We start from the raw sequence: 16,041 nt of genomic DNA, 5'->3' as shown, positions 1-16,041 counted from the left end.
GAAGGCTTTTTTGGATTGATTTGAATTGAATTGGGAGGGAGACCGAGAGGGAGGGCCGCAGCCAGCTCCACGGGGGCCCTTCCGGCGCCGGGGACGGACTCACCTGGGGCGGGGCCCTTGCCACAGCCGATGCGCTCCCCTTTGAAGTAGACGGCCACGGTGTAGGTCTGGCGTGGGACGGCCCCACCGTCTGCAGGGTCCTGAGGGGGGGGGGGGGACACAGGGGGAGACACCGGGGGGAGAACGAGAGGGAGTGAGGCACAACCCAAACAAGACGACAATGTGGAGGAACTGTGTGTGTGTGTGTGTGTGTGTGTGTGTGTGTGTGTGTGTGTGTGGAGGAAGACGAGGAAGGTGGTGGTGGTGGTGAGGGGGGCGGTGAGGAAGAGGTGGAGAAGTAATAACGCGCAGGACAAGACTCAAGGACACTCGGTGACATTGTCCTTTCCAGAGAAGTAACAAGAGAGAGAGAGAGAGAGAGAGAGAGAGAGAGAGAGAGAGAGAGAGAGAGAGAGAGAGAGAGAGAGTTATAGGGACAGAGAGAAAGAGATATTGGGAGAGTGACAGAGAGTGAGAGAGATAGAAGAGGGCTAGAGAGCGAGAGAGAGAAAAGTTTTCAATCAGAGTAAATATAATTCATCTTCGGGGATGGAGCGAGAAAGAGGAGGAGGAGGAGGGGGGGAGGAGGAGGAGGAGGAGGGGGAGGGGGTGAGGCTTTGATTCGTGCGGTGGCTCAATAGTCTGCAGGCACCATATCAGGGGCAGAAAAATGTTTTTAGATCGACACACACACACACACACCGTTTTCTTCAGACACACACACACACACACACACACCCCGTTTTATTCAGACACACACTAGCCGTCTGCCGACCGACACGACGGCAGGATATTGTCAGTAGAGTTTAAGAAAACGAAATAAAGATAATCACAGCTCTCTGTAGGAGGGGCAGGGTCCTGAGAGCGACAGATGAGCACTCGTGTAGAAAGGAAACCGTGTTAAACCAAAATGATCACTGAGGAAAAACTATTTAATTCCACACCAAAGAAAGATGTTCAGCTCGATAAAAAAGTATTGGCTCCCCCGCCCCCACCCCCGCCCCCCGCCCAATGTGCACACTCAGAAACCGAGGAGGAAACACAAGACCCAACTTGCCGAGATGTTTGAGATGTTACTATTAGCATAAACACCCCCCCTCTACCAACCCCCCCCCGACCTACCACCCCCCCCCCCCCCCCCCGACCCCCCTTTTCAATTATTCACAGACAATTTACTTATTTCAGGGGAGTGATTCATTTTTAATGCAATGTGGTCACTTATGGCAGCCCCTCCATTATTCAGACGCCCCTTTTCTCACTTACAAACCTAGCAGAACATGGCATGTGCACGACGGGCCGGACGTCTGCGCCGCCGCCGCCCGCCGCCGCCGCCCGCCGCCACCGCCACGCCAGACCTCAACAGGGTCACTTTGAATCTGAACCAGGAAAACGACTTTTCACCAAGAGGGACAGGAATCAAAAATGCAAAACCAGAATGGGTCCGGGGAGATGTCGGAGACGACAAGGCTCGGGGAAAGGACGACGTCGGAGGAGTGCTCTGGCTTTTTTTTTTTTTGTTGTTGTTGTTCCTTTTCCATCAGCCTGGGTTGTTTGGGAGCTTTCAGAGAAGAACAGATTGAAGTGGTAGAGAGAGAGAGAGAGAGAGAGAGAGAGAGAAAGAGAGAGAGAGAGAGAGAGAGAGAGAGTGTGGGCGATTGTGCCTCGCAGGGGGTCTAAGCTTTTGGCCGTATCAAAGCCTCAGCCGGCTCTAAAAGCAAACACTTAGTGGTCAATCACTGCAACCTGACAAGCACTGCGTCTGAATGTGCGTGCGTGCGTGCGTGCGTGGATAGGCTTGTTCTTGAAATGTGTTTGTATCTGAATCTCTCTGTTCGTGCGTGCGTGTTTGTGTACTAGTCTGTGTGTGTGTGTGCACGTCTAAACGTTGCCACTGGTCACTCTACGCAAAAGCATTGGAAAGCCTTGAAGTGTCATCAGCCAGACCAAGAGTCTTTAGTGGCAGGGCTACCTGACCCCCTCCGCCCCCTCAAACCTCACGACACTCGCCCTCTCTCTCACCCCAGCCCTGCTGTCCCTCACTCTATTCCTCTCACTCCAGCTCTGTCTCACCCTTTCTCCCTCTCTTTCACTCCAGCTCTGTTCTCCCTCTCTCTCTCACTCCAGCTCTGTTCTCCCTCTCTCTCTCACTCCAGCTCTGTTCTCCCTCACACCATCTCTCTCTGACTCCATCACTGTTTTGCTGCGAGTTTCAATTCTTTGTCCACGTGGCCTTCCGATATCTCCCCCCCCACTGCCTCCCTCTCCAGCTCCCCCCCCCCCCCGCCTCCCTCTCCAGCTCTCCCCCCGCTGCCTCCCGACACCCCTCCCTGTAACAGTGTGACAGTGTAACAAGGGTATGGCATGTAGTCCGTTGTGCGCGCCTATTTACCTCTGCCAGGAATGTTTTGTTGTAACTCCGTCTGTATTTGCTTTGGGATATCTCTAAACGATAAGCAGGGATTTGAGCCAAATTCGGTGCACTTTCATGTAAAGCAGCATGAAAGGGCATGGCTGGGGCAGCGTTGCATCTCAGCAGGTGCATGACCTCCCGTGGATCTGCTTAAAGGACAATTTCGGTATTTTGAACATTGAGTCCCCTTTCTGGTTTGTTGAGGATGAAATAGATTGGTTGACACCGACATAGATATATGTATTATATCTGTATTATATTTGGCTCATTTAGAATCGCCCCTGCCTGCTCCAGAATGGCTGGCTACAGGCATTCACAAACCTGTCCTTAAAACAACCCTAAACATTTGTTTTCAGAAATGTGCAGCTCACCAAGTGGTTAGTGGTGTTTGTTGATGTTCCAAATCAAGTATCGTAGCGAAATACAGTTTCTGTCGTGTTTTATTTGGCATTTTGTAAATTCCATTGGAAACCGGACAGGAACCGGAAACGGAAACGGGGCTGTTTACGTTTGGTTGTAGTCTTTTTGCTCTGTTCTCCATATCAACAGTAGAGCTAGAACCGAGCCAAAACACTAAAACCAGCCCCTCTTTCCGTTTCCGGTCAACGTGCAACGAGTCTTCCAACAGAAATCAATGGGATGTAACTAAAGAGAGTTGGCTTTCTTTGTCTGTATTTTTGCTAGTTTGTGTGAGTTCATGTGCCTGTGTTTCAAGTGTAGTCAGTTGTGTGTGTATGTATATTTTATATGTATTCCTGCTTGTTTTGTGTGTGCTTATGTGCTGTAAGTTTACTTTCTTTTGTGGGTATAAGTGGAATAAAGTGTGTGCATGAGTGTGTGTGTGTGTGTGTGTGTGTGTGTGTGTGTGTGTGTGTGTGTGTGTGTGTGTGTGTGTGTGTGTGTGTGTGTGTGTGTGTGTGTGTGTGTGTGAGTGCTTAGTCTTTTTTGTCTGCGTATCTGGCGGTATCGACGCAAACAAGATCTGTACTCTACCTTAACCCCCCCGCCCGCCCGCACGCCCCCCCCCGCCCCCCTTTGTGTTTGTCAGTTTCCATAGCAACAGGGCCATGGCCGTTCTCCCGCTCTCTGAAGGATTCTGTCAGATGACACTCGGCCCTCGTCCTTCCCCTCAACCCCCCTCGCCGTGTTTATGTCTGTCCGTGCACGTCGCTGCGCACAATGCACAGGAAGTTGACGGTGTGCTGAAATGTAATTATGTAAACCGTGTTCCCTGCGTGTGTTCCACGGAACAGCCCTGAAAGGATGCGTCTGGAGTCAGGAGAGGACAACGCAGAGGGCGGACCCATTCTTTTTTACATTTTTCACATCTATTGTATAAGGGTGCATTTGAACCAGATGGGGCTATCGCTGTGTCTAAGTGTGTGACGTTGTGTGCTGAATTGTGAGATGTTTATGTTGTGATCATAGTGCGTTTCCGTTCCTATACGCCGTTCTGTAGATTATACAAGGTTATCTTTGCTAGTGTGTGTGTGTGTGTTTGGATGTCTGTTTTTGTGTGGATGTCTTTGTGTGTGTGTGTGTGTCCGTGTGTGTGTGTGTGTGTCCGTGTGTCCATGTGTGTGTGTCTCTTTGTATCTGTGTGTCTTTATGTGCGTGTGTCTTTATGTGGGTGTGTGTGTCTATGTGTCAGTGTGTGTGTGTGTGTGTGTGTGTGTGTGTGTTCATCTGCATGTGTGTGCTCCTGCGTGGCTCCAAGGTGTTCCACTTGTCCCTCCAGCCCGGCGAGCTACGATAACCGTCCACTAACTCCCATCATCCTCAGCGGCCCTGACAGAGCCGCCGTCGGCTCCGTGTTCCCCTTCCCCACGCTCCGTCTCTGTAACAAACTTAGCGAGACGGCCGCGTCCGATAGGTTACACCAAACGCCGGGGGGGGGGAAGGTCCACCACGCAGCGACTTACTTCCTGTCACGCAGGAAGTTAACGAGGAGAGACATAGTGACAGCAGGATCATTTAGAAAAACAAAGAACGGAGGGATTGGAAAGGTGTCAGCTGGGAAACGACTTGGAGGAAGGCGCAGTGGAGGCGGGACGAGGGACAGGAAGCGGGAGAGGGAGGGGAGGGGAGAGGGAGGGGAGGGGAGGGGACACGGTGGTTGCCATGTAGATCGATGTGTGGCAGTAAAACCAGCGCCCCAAATATTGACAGGACAGGGAAAAAGACAACAGGTAATCGTTATGCCCCTGTGTGTGTGTGTGTCTGTGTGTGTGGCAGTCTGTAGGTGTGTGCAAAAGTGTGTGTAGTTAGTGGTGTAGGTGTGTGTGTGTTTAAACCAACTCCACCACAAATACCATATATAGCCTTGCTGTTTTCTGAGCGGTTGGTAAACCACTCTGTGAGTATTGTGATCCAGTAAGACGGGCACATTGTTGTATTGCTAGCCTTATGATCAATAAAGTAACTTGGTAGCCTAGCTCATTATTTATGTGCCACACTAAATACACTGTTGCACACACAATTGGCTACCCTAAATCTACATCAGAGAGCCTGGTACCATGTCGACCAGGCTCGCGACATCGCAATGACCGCCTTCATTTCAGCCGAGCATTGGAACTTTAGCTAATAGGTTATTCATAATTTTGTCTATGTTGTTCATAATCATCAACCGCAAAATTATTTGAGATTATGGAGACATTGTTGCATTGGAAAGTGACCACATGAAGTGTTTTCCCACGTGAGGTGGCAAAACAAAGTCTTCATGAGCCTAGTTACAGTATACCAACGTTGATTTAGGATTTAACCCAAAAAATCCCATGATGTACAAGCCCTGTTACAGAAACAGCACTACATCCCTAACAATGGACAGTATAACTACTCCACAATCCATGTGTACTCTTTAGAGCTGTTCCCTGCGATTCTAATTTCCTCATGTTTTCTCTTCTCTCAAGTTTCAACACAAACTGTAGGGCCATCACCATCACCAACCTCCTCTGTGTAAGTGGGCCACTGAGAGAGCCATCGCTCTCACCTTTGACTCCCACACCCACACACTCTGAGGCAAAGCAAACAGCAGGTAAATGTTGCTTTCAAACCTAGCGCAACCATTTTTGACGTATTGTTTTTAAACTTGTTTTTAATGGCTAAAACATGTGCAGGGTAAAGATCATGATATAACACTTAAGGACTAATTCAATGTATCTCGTTCTTTGGCTGTGTGTGTGTCCACCTTCGCCCAGCGTCCTACACAGCAGCATCGAGCAATTAGATGACTTTAACGAAGGCGTCCAGCTGGAAAAGGCTTTGGAGTCACATTAATTCTCCTCTCGACGGAGATGCACTGTTTACAATTGAAATTTACTTTGATGTGGGATATTTTTATATTGCATATTTATTTCTATTTATTTTAATGAATACGATTAGGATTGACCACTAAGTGTATTTTGAAAGACCTAAATTGCATGGTAAAACTTCAAGCCTTTATTTGTTGACGCTAACTAAAAATTGGGTAGCATTACAATACGGTAGATCTGTGCCATTGACATTTTCAGTTTGAAAATACTAATTTCATGGCCCATACCAGCAGTACACTGAGAGATCAACACGACTCTACACAAACAGGTAAGAACAGGTTTGAAACATTTTAAATTAATTAAATATACACAATATGAAAAGGTAGTTACAAAGTGCATGTACACAATGGACATGAAGAGTCCATCTACGGCCTCAAATAGCTCTTGAAAACCTTGGAATACGGCCAAAGGAAATGTGGTTTTCAATGACATAACACACGCTGACCGTGCACCCGTCTGCCCTCTGCCTTGTCTCTCCTCTGCAGTACACTCGAGGGAACGCCACAAAGGCAGCCAGACGGGATTGTCCCAAGTGAATGGAACCAACAAACAACAATGGAATAACCTGCATGTACCGCGTCATCATGAGCCACTGGGGATGGCCCAAAACTAATGGCAATCAGGAGGCACATAAATCAGTTACCTCACCACAGATTTATTGACAAGCCAAGATCTAATACGGCGTTGATCCATTAGGACGTTACACAATATATTCTGATCTGACCGAGGCCTCAGTTATGCGAGGGCAACACACGCCATTAACAAAGTGTATAAACAAATAGCACTCGAGCTAGCTCAAGCTTCAGGTAGTTAGTTCAAAGGATCTTCTTCTGATGATTAATATCATTCTTACTGAAGGCCCTCCAGTCCATTCTGCCCAGCTGGTCGGGGGGGGGGGGGGGGGGGGGGGGGGGGGGGGATTTTCCAGTTATTATTTTGCACTCCTCCAGTAGCTCTCCAACAGCCCTACCCATGTGTGGCCCAAACTTGTGTTCCTTCTCCATTGGCGTGGGGACGCTCATTCAACAGAACCCGGGCACGGTGGATACCTGTGGCAACACAGCCGTTCCACCTCAGTCCCCCATCGACAAACAAAACAATCCCCCTGTAGCTCCCTGGCAAAGGGTCCCGGGCTGGGGGGCATGGGGACAGATGTGACACAAAGGCTGGTGTGGAAAGGCCCAGGAGAAAGGTGGGTCTCGAGACAGGGATTCAAACCTTACCAAAGGGCTAGGACATCAGAATGCATCATGGGATTCAGACACTCAAGGCCATGTTTAGAAGACTCAAGAAAGATGTGGGATTGTAAATATATCGTAAATACACCGAAACCGAGGCTAAGGCATTATTCTTCTTATTAGTATTCATTATTTTGCCACACCTCTTGTGAGAAACGCTGCAGATATTTCAAGCACGACCATTTCTCCATAATGAAAAAACCTTCCACAACACATAAAAAATGACCCAAAAACCATCTGACACAATAACTACGGTTCCAACCCTCTTATGCTACCAAAATGGTGGCAAAGACGTCTTGATGTACAAGCTCTCTTCTTACTTGTAGAGGGGGATGTGTGTGTGTGTTCTTACTTGTAGAGGGGGATGTGTGTGTGTGTGTGTGTGTTCTTACTTGTAGATGTGTGTGTGTGTGTGTGTGTGTGTGTGTGTGTGTGTTCTTACTTGTAGAGGGGGATGTGTGTGTGTGTGTGTGTGTGTGTGTTCTTACTTGTAGAGGGGGATGTGTGTGTGTGTGTGTGTGTGTGTGTGTGTGTTCTTACTTGTAGAGGGGGATGTGTGTGTGTGTGTGTGTTCTTACTTGTAGAGGGGGATGTGTGTGTGTGTGTGTGTGTGTGTGTGTGTGTTCTTACTTGTAGAGGGGGATGTGTGTGTGTGTGTGTGTGTGTGTGTGTTCTTACTTGTAGAGGGGGATGTGTGTGTGTGTGTGTGTGTGTGTGTGTGTGTGTGTGTGTGTGTGTGTGTGTGTGTGTGTGTGTGTTCTTACTTGTAGAGGGGGATGTGTGTGTGTGTGTGTGTGTGTGTGTGTGTGTGTGTGTGTGTGTGTGTGTGTGTGTGTGTTCTTACTTGTAGAGGGGGATGTGTGTGTGTGTGTGTGTGTGTGTGTGTGTGTGTGTGTGTGTGTGTGTGTGTGTGTGTGTGTGTTCTTACTTGTAGAGGGGGATGTCGGGCTCCTTGCCCTCAGTCCTCAGGGTCAGGCAGCACTGCTGGAGCTGGGACTTGGGATCGTTCCAGTCCTGGTTCAGAATGAACTCCTGTAAACACACACACACAAGATGTCGTAACTTGTTTTTTTGGCTGCTTAAATAGAAATACATCTTCATTTATACAGTTGGGTTCAGCCTTCTGCTTTTAGTTGAACCCCCGCCCACACACACACACACACACACACACACACACACACACACACACACACACACACACACACACACACACACACACACACACACACACACACACACACACACACACAACCTCTCCCTTCAACTTTTCTTTATCACTTTTAAGGTCAAGATCCAATCTCTCCTCTCTTTTCTCTCTCTCTCTTTATCAGCTTTTACATCTCTCCCGATCTCTATTCACATCTCTCTCTCTCTCTCTCTCTCTCTCTCTCTCTCTGCAGTATGAGGTAACAGTGATTTGGTTGTTCTGGCGGCGGCGCAGCTCTGTGTGATTACCTGTAAGACGCAGAAAGCTCTGCAAACTGCTCTCATCTAGAGTGATTGTCTGCCTCAAAACACACACAAACCCAAACACAACCAGGAGCGTCCGGCAAGCCCCAGAGTCACTGCTTTGTTCCCTCACTTCTCCTCGCCCAGAGTGGACAGAAGAGTAGAACGTTAGATCTACTGCTCTGCAGAGGGAGAGAGAGAGGAGGATACATAGGAGGGGAGGGGGGGAGAGAGAGGAGGATACATAGGGGGGAGAGGGGGGAGGGGGGGAGAGAGGAGGATACATAGGGGGGAGAGGGGGGAGAGAGAGAGGAGGATACATAGAAAGGAGGGGGGGGGGGGGAGAGAGTGGAGGATACATAGGAAAGAGAGGGGGGAGAGGGGGAGAGAGAGGCAGAGGGGGAGCTACAGGGAGCATATGAAAACGGAAAGGAAGGAGAGAGAAAGAGGGAGGTGATACAGATAGAGAGGGATATAGAGAGGAGAGGGGGAGACAGAGTGAGGAAAGGAAAGAATAAGAGAAATAATGAGAGTGAAAATGTGAGAGAGAGAGAGAGAGAGAGAGAGAGAGAGAGAGAGAGAGAGAGAGAGAGAGAGTGTGGGCGATTGTGCCTCGCAGGGGGTCTAAGCTTTTGGCCGTATCAAAGCCTCAGCCGAAAACACTTAGTGGTCAATCACTGCAACCTGACAAGCACTGCGTCTGAATGTGCATGCATGCGTGCGTGCGTGCGTGCATGGATAGGCTTGTTCTTGACATGTGTTTGTATCTGAATCTCTCTGTTTGTGCATGCGTGTTTGTGTACTAGTCTGTGTGTGTGTGTGTGTGCACGTCTAAACGTTGCCACTGGTCACTCTATGCAAAAGCATTGGAAAGCCTTGAAGTGTCATCAGCCGGACCAAGAGTCTTTAGTGGCAGGGCTACCTGACCCCCTCCGCCCCCTCAAACCTCACGACACTCGCCCTCTCTATCACCCCAGCCCTGCTGTCCCTCACTCTATTCCTCTCACTCCAGCTCTGCCTCACCCTTTCTCCCTCTCTTTCACTCCAGCTCTGTTCTCCCTCTCTCTCTCACTCCAGCTCTGTTCTCCCTCTCTCTCTCACTCCAGCTCTGTTCTCCCTCTCTCTCTCACTCTGACTCCATCACTCTGTTTTGCGGCGAGTTTCAATTCTTTGTCCACTTGGCCTTCCGATATCTCCTCCCCCACTGCCTCCCTCTCCAGCTCTCCCCCCCCCACTGCCTCCCTCTCCAGCTCTCCCCCCACTGCCTCCCTCTCCAGCTCTCCCCCCGCTGCGGGGGGATTTGCCCAACTCTCCTCCTCTCTGGAGGGGGGTGGTGGGGATCCCAGGAGATATGCGCCAAGACAGCAATTAGCATGGCACCTCAGACCACCACCGCCACGCCGCGCACCCGCCTGCGACCGACTGTGTGTGCCCCCCCATGTGAGTGTGACCCCCCCCTCCCCACCTGTGTGTGTGTGTGTGTGTGTAAAAGAGAAGCCCATGCCAAAGCGAAAGCAGCTGTCCAATCGCGAGTTAGGGTACTGAAGAACCAGTGGTGGACACAAAAGGCTCTGGAAATCCAACAGCTTGCTGACTCTGGAAACACCAGAGGCTTTTTCGAAGTCACAAGAGCAGTATATGGCCTCACCCCCCTTCGCTCTAAGGATGGACTCTCCCTGATGAAAGATAGGGAGGCAATAACACACAGGTGGAAGGAGCACTATGAAGAGCTTCTGAACAGGGACACCACTCCTGAGTTTGAGGCCCTGGTCCAACTCCCTCAACTGCCCATCATTGAGAGTATGGGAGAGCCACCCAGTTTGGAAGAGGTGCAGGACGCTATCAGGACAATGAAAAACAACAAGGCTGCTGGGCCTGACGGCATCCCAGGTGAGGTCCTGAAAGAAGGTGGACCTGTCCTCCTTGAACACATCCACTCCCTGCTCCTCAAAATATGGGAAAAGGAGGAGATCCCCGCACAGCTGAAGGATGCTTTAGTCATCTCCCTCTTTAAGAAGGATGACAAGGCGGACTGTGGGAATTACCGCGGTATTTTCCTCCTTTCCACCATAGGGAAGGCGCTAGCTCAGGTTTAGACTCACCCCCCGGTCAGAAAACATCCTTCCTGAGTCTCAGAGTGGTTTCCACCCAAACAGAGGCACTACGGACATGATCTTTGTTGCTCTGCAGTTGCAAGAAAAGTGCCGGGAACAGAATCAACCTTTATACATGGCCTTCATAGACCTCACCAAAGCCTTTGACTCAGTCAACCGTCAGGCCCTCTGGCTGGTCCTGGCAAAAATTGGCTGCCCAGGGAAATACATCCGAGTGCTGCGGCTGCTGCACGACAACATGTCTGCCACTGTACTGACTGGCTCTGGAGACGAAACCGAACCCTTTCGGGTCGACACAGGAGTTAAGCAGGGATGCGTCATTGCTCCAACGCTGTTCTCCATCTTCATTGCAGCCATCCTCCATCTGACAGGGAACCAGCTGCCACAGGGAGTCGAAATTATGTACAGGACTGACGGACTTCTGAACAACAACAGATTCGGGGCTAAAGGTTGTACCACCACCGTATCCATCACAGAGCTGCAGTATGCAGACGATAATGCTATTGTAGCCCTTTGAGAAGAGGACCTACAGTGCACCTTGACTGATTTTGCGAAAGCGTACAGCTCGGTCTGGCCATCAACCTAAAAAAGACACAAATCCTCCATCAGCCACCACCAAACAACAACACTCCCCCAAACATCTCCATTGACAACACCAGGTTAAAAAATGTGGACCACTTCCAATACCTTGGCAGCCTCCTGTCATCTAAAGCCACCATTGATGAAGAGGTACACCACCGTCTTAGTTGTGCCAGTGGGGCATACTCCAAGCTGAAGAAAAGGGTCTTTGAGGACCGCAACCTCCAGTCAAACACCAAAATGCTGGTCTACAAAGAGGTACTGCTCTGTACTCTCCTGTATGGGTCAGACGCCTGGACCACATACAGCAGGCACTTGAGAGCACTCGCCTTCCATCAGAGGTACCTACGGAGAATCCTCAGGATAACCTGGGAGGATCGACAGACTAACACCAGCGTCCTGGAGGAGGCTGGCATCTCCACCATCACTGCCATCATCGCCCAACACCAGCTCTGATGGACTGGTCACGTGATTCGGATGCCTGACTCTCGCCTTCCCAAACAACTCCTCTACTCACAGCTTGTTCAAGGAAAGCGTGCCCCAGGAGGCCAAAAGAAAAGGTTCAAAGATAACATCAAAGCAATCCTCAAGAAGTGCCACATAGGCCTTCAGACTTGGGAGGCCACAGCAACAAACAGGGCGGCCTGGAGACAACTTGTCCAAGATGGAGCTGCGCAGTATAATGTCGATCTCCATAGTGCTGCAGAAGGCAGACGCAGAAAGGAGATTGCTTCCACCAAAAAGGTTCCACCCAAACCCACAATCGCCACTGCCCACCCATGCCCACATTGCCCCAAAATATGTGGGTCCAGGATCGGCCTCTTCGCCCACCTGAAGACCCATAAGGACCAAGAAGGAGGACAGACATACTCGACCTCGAGTGTCTGCCGATGATGATGACGGTGTGTGTGTGTGTTCCTGTGTGTGTGCATGTGTAAACCCTGCAGTATAAACTCCAGTAAGGGTGAGATCCATTTCTTCATAGGTTTCTTTCCATCCTCCGCCGATTGATTTTAAGAAAACTATCTCCGGTGCAAACTCTAAGGACTCTAACCTAAGGACTCTAAAGGACTCTAACCTAAGGACTCTAACCTAAGGACTCTAAAGGACTCTAACCTAAGGACTCTAACCTAAGGCCTCTAACATAAGGACTCTAACCTAAGGACTCGTTAGTCAGAGAGTAGCTCTTGCGCTAAGCCCCACCGCTCAACGTATAGTCACTTGAGTGCCTGCTAACACCCCCACCCCCCCCCACCCACCCACCTACTCCCCTCAAATAATAACTAACACTTTGTCGAGTGCTGCGGCCGTTTATCCAAGAGAAAAAATTTAATCAGTTGGAATCGACAGGAAACGGCCGCTAACAACCCGATAAAAGCGTGGCGACGCAGCAACGGTGGGCAGGGGGACGAAGAGGAGGAGGAGGAAGGATGGCTGGAATAAAGGCTCAGCGGCGGCGAGGGCGGGCAAGAGGCAAGCGGCACTCGGAGCGCTGCGCCGCATCGATGGCCTAGCACCATTAGCTGCTCCGTAATTAGCCCTCTCTCTCTCTCTCTCTCTCTCGCTCTCTCTCTCTCTCTCTGTGTTTATATGTCTCTCTCTCGCCCTCTCTCTCCCTGGGAGAAGACGAGCTAGCCGGAGTATGGATTGTCGCTGGCGGTGGAAGCGGCCGGTGTCGATAGCGACCTTACCTTCAACCGTGGGAAGAAGCAGACGTTCATGAAGGTGTGCACGTACTCCAGGTCCTTGTCGATGTAGAGGGCCGCAATGAACGCTGCAGAGGGAGAGAGAGGGAGAGAGAGAGAGAGAGAGAGGGAGAGGGAGAGGGACAGTGCTTAAGTACTTTAGCACGGTAAATGTCAATGTATGTTTTTTAGGGCTGCAGCTAACAATTATTTAAAAAATCGATAAATCGGTTGAATATTTTTAGATTAATCGATGAATCAGATTAAAAAAATAAACATTTGTAATTGCCAAGTGTAAAAACAACAGGTTATTGCTCCAACGTCCCTGAGCTATTAAAAGTAATATTAAATGATAAAAAAAATATTAAAACATAACTGTATGATATACATTTATGTATATATCTACAAAAAAGAAAAGGCTCCTTTATTTTATAAAGTGCACAAAATTTGGTTTTCAGTTGTTTAGTGTAAAGTAAATAAACACACACACACACACACACAACCAGCTAACACTTACGTTAGTTTAATAAACTTTTCATGCTTGTAAAGCTGGATAACGAATAAATTAAAACACCAAACGAGAAACAGGAGATACTAGGTAGATCTACAGTCCTCCGTAAAGTGCTGTACGTAGCTACGGAGACGCTGTCGGAGACCCTCTCCGTACCTCTATGTGCGCATCCAATTTTTTAACTATCCGTCGACGCAACGGAGACGGCAAGGGCTGGGATTTGTCCTCTAACAAAATAATTTCCGGAATCACATTTCCCGGTTTGACTTTGCACCTTATTTACTTGTACATTGTTTACTTTCCACATTAAGGACCAATAAAACACTGAATAAGATTTGCTTTGAAAGCTTGGGAAGTTTATTTAACACTATTTAAAAACAATTTACTTTAGCATTTAAGATTGATCGGGCGGCGAATTGCATTGCGTATCCGACATCCCGACTTAGAACTGCAAATGCTCGAGGGGTCTCCGGACAGAGTCGGATTACGGATACGGAGTAGTATACTTTGGGCTTGATATTGCATGTCCTTACTTGAAAACTGAATAAATGTGAGATCTTGTATTGACTTAACCCTGCTGTCAAGCCCCCTTCCTCGTGGATGACATCACCGTGGTGCTTCCGTGCCGCGCCATTTCGCTTTTGCAAAGATTGCAACTAACACACTTTTTAGCTTTATGCATTGTAAATTGCTCCCACACTTTGGAAGATTTCGGTCTAACCGTTTTCTCCGCCATGTTTCATGTCCAAAATACAAGCTGTGGTTGCTCACACTATAGCATGCGGAAGGCTCGCTGTGGGCGCTCATGAAGCATGGACCTGTCGGCGTCGGCTTCTGTAAACAGTTCCGCGCCTACAAGTGACTATAGTATTAATAATCGCGCGACTCAACGAATCGATGACTAAATTCGTTGCCAACGCTTTTAGTAATCGATTTTTATTGATTTTATCGATTCGTTGTTGCAGCCCTAATGCTTTTCCATGTCAATTAAGCGCTCGCTATCTCTTTGAGAAAGAGAGAGGGGAGAGAGACGGACAGACAGACAGACAGAAAGAGAGGGAGAGAGAGGTCAGAAACTACAGGACAGAGAAAAGAAAAAAACAGAAAGGACTGGCGACAGTCAGACGGGGAAGGAGCGAGTGTTAATATAGCCGGTATATTCCATGAGCTCCACTTATCGCTGGAGGCTACAGGTGCTTATATGAGAATTATATTCATCCCTCACCCCCCCCGACCCACCTGTGTCACCAGGCCACCGCCCTGGAAGAATACTTAGAAAGGCAAATGATATGAGATTATATCAACCAGGATTGATGTGTGTGTCCATATGTATGACTTTGTGTGTGTGTGTCTGTCAATATGAAAGCCTCCCACCTAAGGGCCCCCCTCCATCCCAGAATATCTACAGCATACTATTGAAACGTGGTATTGTTTGTTTACGTTGCATGTGGTGACCACGATTTGTTTGGCCTCAGCGATTGCGAACTGAGCTCACTCGGTGTCTAGGTGTTGTGAAAAAAAAGTTGGTCTTGGGGATTATGTGTCGAAGAAGAATGACCTTTCCTTTGGTGTGCCACAAGGAATTGGTCTCGGTCCCCTACTATTCTCACCGCAACCCTATACCGACTCTGCTGTCGAACAAACTTCATACTGTATTCCTACTACTTTTACCAATAGCACCTGCATTAACTTTTACAGTGTATCGATCGACAGCGTAGGGAAGATCAAAGGTGTTAGAAGAAGAAGATAACACTTCATAGTGCTTCTGTTTAACACTGACTTTTACCCGATATACTCTGACATGGACAGGGAGAGTAGTGGGAGGGTACGACTGTGTCAAGACATTAGGGCTGGCCCCCATACATCACTTCAAGCTTTGAATATTAGTCAGGTCATAAAATAAAAAGATTAAAAGTCAATTCCTGGTTACTTTAACGTCTATCTCGGTCTGTCTTGCTGGTGCTCACACTAGACGTCGGAGTACAGCTGTTTGGTTGTTGCATCACTGGGATAACACCGGGATATTACGGACAAAATTAACTCTAACCAACCACCTGCGGTTCACAAATAGGCTTAGACATAAGAAAACTAAAATATATATCAATATTGAATTTTTATTTTCTCATTTTAAGAAGAAAAAGCAGTATCTAAATGTTGAATTGAGATCGGAGTACCTACCTAACAAACAGCCGATATATTAGAATATCAGGTCTCAGTGCTACAAGACATACAGTAAAGGGGGAGAGGAGGGTGAGGAGGGGGAGAGGAGAGTGGGAGGGAGAGAGGAGGGGGAGAAGAGGGTGAGAGGCTCAGAGGAGGGTGAGAGGAGGGTGAGATGAGGGGGTGAGAGGAGGGAGAGAGGAGGCTGAGAGGGGGTGAGAGGAGGGGGAGAGGGGGCTGAGAGGATGGTGAGAAGAGGGTGAGGGGAGGGTGAGATGAGGGGGTGAGAGGAGGGTGAGGAGGGTGGGAGGAAGAGAGGAGGGGGAGGGGAGGGTGGGAGGGAGAGAAGAGGGTGAGAGGCTCAGAGGAGGGTGAGAGGAGGGTGAGGGGAGGGTGAGATGAGGGGGTGAGAGGAGGGTGAGAAGGGTGCGAGAGAGGAGGCTGAGGGGGTGAGAGGGAAGGGGGAGAAGAGGGTGAGAGGGTTA

At 49.0% G+C, this 16,041-nt stretch overlaps 1 long non-coding RNA gene across 1 annotated transcript; it reads right to left on the bottom strand.

The window, feature by feature from the left end:
* Nucleotides 1-110: 110 nt before the first annotated feature.
* On the bottom strand, nt 111-12,974 carry LOC311373462. The gene is made up of 3 exons (XR_014642287.1): nt 12,892-12,974; nt 7,987-8,090; nt 111-200 (listed from the first exon to the last, which is right to left on the bottom strand). It is a non-coding gene; the product is annotated as an uncharacterized lncRNA (long non-coding RNA).
* Nucleotides 12,975-16,041: the final 3,067 nt, after the last annotated feature.

Source organism: Micromesistius poutassou (assembly GCF_964030765.1).
Source record: "Micromesistius poutassou genome assembly, contig: SCAFFOLD_1217, whole genome shotgun sequence".
NCBI classification, from domain to species: Eukaryota; Metazoa; Chordata; class Actinopteri; order Gadiformes; family Gadidae; genus Micromesistius; species Micromesistius poutassou.
Note: the sequence above shows the minus strand (reverse complement) of the source record. Positions and strands in the feature narration are given on the sequence as shown.